We start from the raw sequence: 5,883 nt of genomic DNA on the forward strand, positions 1-5,883 counted from the left end.
ACTATGAGAAAGAAAATTAGTCTAGAAGATTTCACATACAGGGTTAGAGATGAAAAAATAATTTTTTATAGTTGAAGAAAATTGTCAAAGTTTAAGGATAAAATTCTTCAGAATTAAGAGTTTTATGAATGCCCAGAACAACTAAAGAAAAGAGAGCCATACCTAGACACACCTCTGATGTGTACCTAGACAGTACTCTGATGAGTACTAAGGATATAAAGAAAACTTTGTCTAAAGGGTTCTATGCCCAAACAGGCATCAGTCAAGCATGAAGGCAAAACAATATTTTCAGACAAAAACATATCAGAAAGTTTATCTCCTATATTCTTTCCTTTAAAAGTATTTGGAGATATATCTAGAAAAACAAAGGGCAGAATAAGAAGGATATTGTGGGGTCTAGGAGTCTATGGGTTCCAACCCAGAGTCCTGATAGCAGTGGAAGAAATTTCCAACATGACAGTTGCATAGCAAGCTTAGAGGAAGGAGCAGAAGGGCGGTGGGGAGATCAGGGTGGAGGTCTCCAAAAAGAAAAGACAGACTTGGGGAAAATTAATCACAAGGGCAAATAGTGCAAGAAAAACAACAGCCACCAGGGATCAGTGGTAAGGTTAGGAATGTGTAGTACAGCTGAACACATAACTCACACATGAAGCAAACTAAAGCATGGCCATATCGGAGGATATAAACAAAAAGAGAAGATTCATGACCCTTGATTCTGGTACCATCATCTCTTCACTGGCCCGTGGGTTAGGATGTTAAACTTATTAAACGACTTGATCAGTGGATGGACAGCCATGGAGACTTGGCTGCAACCACAGGACAAAAGTGTACAGTCAATGTTTATCCCCAAAAGTGGAACATGGAAGGTGGAGAAAGCGTAGGGGCAGCTTCATCTTCTAAAGTGAGGAACAGGAGAGATAATACTAACAAAAGTTGAAAGAAAGCGAAAGTGTTAGTTGCTCAGTCATGTCTAACTTTTTGGAACCCCATGGACTGCAGCCCGCCAGGCTCCCCTGTCCATGAAATTCTCCAGGCAAGCATTCTGGAATGAGTAGCTATTTCCTTCTCCAGGGGATTTTCCCTACCCAGGGATCAAACCTGGGTCTCTTGCATTGCAGGCAGATTCTTTTCTATCTGAGTTACCAGGGGAGCCCATCAAAAATTGATGGATTGAGAAATGCAGAATTAGTATAATACTGAAAAATACAAATATAAACACAGGAAGAACAAAGATAATAATATGTCAAACACTCTGAAGAAGAATATATATATATATGCTGCTGCTAAGTTGCTTCAGTCGTGTCCGACTCTGTGTGACCCCAGAGACGGCAGCCCACCAGGCTCTCATGTCCCTGGAATTCTCCAGGCAAGAACACTGGAGTGGGTTGCCATTTCCTTCTCCAATGCATGAAAGTGAAAGTGAAAGTGAAGTTGCTCAGTTGTGTCCGACTCTTCACGACTCCATGGACTGCAGCCCACCAGGCTCCTCCGTCCATGGGATTTTCTAGGCAAGAGTACTGGAGTGGGGTGCCATTGCCTTCTCCAATATATATATATATATAACCAAATCACTTTGCTGTATACCTCAAGCTCACAAAACATTGTAAATCAACTATACAATAAAAAAAAATAGTCCTCTGTGATGACCTAGGGTGTGGGATGGTGGTAGGGATTTTCTATGACAACCAGTGATGATGAGCTCAGCTGTTGGACCACGAAGAAGCTCCAAAGCACTTCCCAAAGCCAAATTTGCACCAAAAAGAGATCATGGTCACTGGTGGTGTGCTGCTGATCTGATCTACTACAGCTTCCTGAATCCTGGCAAAACCACTACATCTGAGAAGTATGCTTAGCAAATCAATGAGATGCTCCAAAAACTGCAATGCCTGCAGCCGGCACTGATCAACAGAAAGGACCCAATTCTTCTGCATGACAGTGTCAGACCACATGTCCCACAACCAAGGCTTCAGAAGTTGACTGAATTGGGCTGTGAAGTTTTGCCTCATCCGCCATATTCACCTGACCTCTCATCACCCAACTAAGCCTTCTTCAAGCATCTCAACAACTTTATGGAGGGCAAACGCTTCCATGATGAGCAGGAGGCAGAAAATGCTTTCTAAGAATTCATCTAATCCCAAAGCACGATTTTACGCTACAGGAATCAGCAAACTTATTTCTCATTGGCAAAAATGTGTTATTTTAATGGTTTCTATTTTGATTCTTAAAGATGTGTTTTAGGCTAGTTGTAATGATCTAAAATTCACAGTCTGAAACCGCAATTACTTTTGCACCAACCTAATCATTGTAACGGTACACAGAAGAATAGAGGTGGCCATGCGTAGTGGTGGTTTCCTTGGGGACGAGACCAGTAAGAGGAACCTGAGGAAGATCCAGCCAGGTGAGGGAAGAGAGCTCCGGGCTGGGGAACACTTGTGCGATTTCAGGCAGAGGAAGGACCTGGTGGCTGGGGTAGACTGGGGTGCTGTAAGGAAGCTCCGTGTGAGCCTGGGAAAGGGGAAGAGCCAAGTCTAACAGGGCTTTGTGGGCCACATTTTAGGATGCTAAGGATTTACTCAAGAGATGCCATGTAAGCACTGTGACTTGTCTGTTATCAATATCACACTCGAGGCTGGGAACTCCTGGCTCTGGGCATGCACCCGAGACAAGAGCTTCCAAGTGGGCTTCCTGACCTCTCGGGAAGGGACCCAGCTTGTGGGTTTGCTTTTCAGGATCTAATAACTGAGCTACCAAAGAAGAAGAAAACGTTCTCAGATAACTGAGTGGAATGCGTGTGTGTGCTCAGTTGCTCAGTTGTGTCTATTTGCGACCCCATGGACTGTAGCCCACCAGGCTCCTCTGTCCATGGGATTCTTCAGGCAAGAGTACTGGAGTGGGTGGCCATTCCCTCCTCCAGGGGATTTTCCCAACCCAGGGATCGAACCTTCATCTCCTGAGGCTCCTGCATTGCAGGCAGATTCGTTATCGTTGAGCCACCAGGGAAGCCCCTGAGAAGAATCCACGTGTCCCACACACTGTGTGCTAACTTGCAGACCCCTAATGAGAGGAGCTGAGAACGCTGAGGGAAATGGCTGGATGTCCCCATCACCGGGGTGCCAGTCCTCGTCAGGATGCTGGGAGCCTGTTTCAGCAGGAAGCAGAGGAACATGCTCAGGGCCACTGAGGTGCTGATCAACAGCAAAGCACTCCATTCAAGAAGCTGGAGGCACGTTTACGGGGCTCTCTGGAGCCTGGGCCTGGGCCAGATGCCAGCAAGCACTGCACAGATACGAGCCCTACCCCAGGAAGTGCCTGTTCTTGGAAGACAGAAATAGATGTGGGTGAACACAGATCCAGATTCTCACAGAGCACAAATGCTGCCCAGGGATTAGGCTCGGCACTCCGGGAAGCTGAAAGAACTCTTCTAATCCACTGGGGTCCTTGTTAGTGCATCGAAGCAGTAATTTAGTCAATGACAAGGGTTCACGGCGCTTTCTAAGGCACTTAACTTACTCCCAGGATGTTGGTGGCACATGAGGGAAATCCAGCTCACTAATCTTTAACACTTGTCATAATTATTTCTCCTTCCATAATACTATTTTCCCCCTGAGAAATGCAAAATTATTACATAAGTAATGTAGAAATATAAGTCTGTGAGTTTTTTTTTTAATAAAATGTAGTCAGAGACCCCGGGGAATTTTTTTGTAACAAAAGCCTCGCAAATCAATTATATTTTCTCATTTCAGGTTCTGATAATTGAATATTTTATTTTGATATTTATTTAATTTCCTTCCAAATGAAAAGGTGGACTTCTGTTGACACACTGAGAAGGGAGGGTATTATTAATTAAGGTTGTTTAAAGTCGAAGATGAAAACAGTGTTGGTGCATATAAATGTGCTTCAATGAGCTGTCAGGATGCTCCAGGAGGTTGCAAGGACCTTGGTGGTGATCCTGCTTGAAGGGACAGGAGTGCTGTGTCCCCGTCCTTGGTAGGAGGCAACTCTGCATTCACAGTTCATCAAGTCAGAGAAAAAGTACCTGATGCGCTCAGCCGGGTGTAGTGATGGGTAAGGAACAACAGGTTCAGAAAGGTTGAGGACGCTTGCCCAGGACCACACAGCTGCTTGGTGGCAGAGCCAGAACCAGATGGGGGTCTTTGATTCCTGGTGGCACTTCTTTCTATTTATTTTCTTATTTTTATCTATTTGGCTGTTCCAGGTCTTAGTTGCAGCATGTGGGATGATCTTAGTTGCTGCATGCAGGATCTTTAGTTGAGACACGTGGGATCTAGTTCCCTGACCAAGTATTGAACCCAAGCCCCCTGCATTGGGAGTGTGGAGTCTTAACGGCTGGACCACCAGGGAAGTCCCCGCAGTGGGCACTTCTAACTGACACCCTGACCCCGGAATCTACTTGGCCTGACCTCTGAACATGAATCGTTGCTCTCCATCCCTGCTACTGCACAAATGTTCTGAACGTCTGCATAAACAAGGCCTGACAGAAGCAGCCCAGGAGGGTGGTCCCTGCTCCCAGCTTGATGCTGGTGAGTTAGCCAGGGGCATGGAGGACTCCAGGATGGGGTGCAGCCGAGGGAGGGGCCACCATCAATCAGCAAACGATCATGGAGCAGGTAGATATTTGACCCTCTCTTGCTAGCTCCCTTCCTCAGCTGGGAACTCCTTTATAATAGGTGTGAACGGTACCCCTCCTAGTTCCCTCTCACCCATTCTCTCTCTCCGCCCCCCTTCCTTTGCCCATTCTCATGGGAACAACTATCCAGAGGCTTCTGGTGTTTTTAGTGGTTGGTTAAGGATGACCAGAGCGACCCATTCATGAAAGGTTAATTTCAGAGTTCAAGCAATGAGTTTTCCAGAGCCTGCCTCTTCCAACTGGTGCCACTGGAGATAAGTAAACGATACTTATTGTTATTGGGCCCAAAGGATACTTTGAGTACAGAGAACTCTGATCTGTCTGCCTAAGTCAACCTCATGTTCTTTTCTTTATTCCCTGTGATGCCAGAAGGTAAAATGGGAAACAAGGGCCAAATTTACAAAGAGACCAATTTTGCTTTGAAAAGAAAGATTTTCAAGTCATTGAAATTCTTTGGAAAGAAAGAAATGGCAGTATTCAGGGGCTATGAGCTTTCTGTTGTCAGAGATAGTTAAAGAGAGAGGACAGTTCCTTATGAAAATATGCTGGACGAGGAGAGTATGGTTAGAATCTGTGACCTCTAAAGCCTCAAGGCTCACATATCTAATTTGTTTATCCTTCCTATGGACACATTTCTGGAGTTTGGTCAGAGGTCAGGGGTCAGCAGTCAGGCACCTCCAATCCATCTGTCGCCTTGGCTAACCCAGGCTGCTCATGCACTCCATCCAGCCAGGAATATGCCGGCTGCAGCATTGAACAGGACAGCTGGGCAGACCACGCGCTAAGGGGTCGGAGCTGCCTGATTTCAGCTACACCATCACCATGCACAAACGTAGCAGCATCAACCACTTAACCAAACCAAAGGATTCATTTTGATGAGATTCTAAAACAAGAATCCCTAATGATTCCCCCCACTTAGAGTTACAGGAAAATGTGGCAGGAATGTCATCCTATCATTTGAATGTGTACCCACTTGCCAATTACTCTGGGTTGATGCTTCCTGATGTAAACAATCAACTGAACATAAAATCCAAATCATACATTTGACACTTTATCCAAGACCAAAAAAGATTGGTTATTTCGGCAAGAACATCAGCCTCATAGTTTTCCTGGCAAATGTTCTATTACTAAGTGGATATATATACAGTTGACATTATGAGCAAGTAATGGTCAGGCCATTCCAATGGGCAATTTACTCTCCGGGAAAGCGACAGAGCTGCTGCTATATGCACGCT

The sequence above is a fragment of the Bubalus kerabau genome, chromosome 11 (genome assembly GCF_029407905.1).
Source record: "Bubalus kerabau isolate K-KA32 ecotype Philippines breed swamp buffalo chromosome 11, PCC_UOA_SB_1v2, whole genome shotgun sequence".
NCBI classification, from domain to species: Eukaryota; Metazoa; Chordata; class Mammalia; order Artiodactyla; family Bovidae; genus Bubalus; species Bubalus kerabau.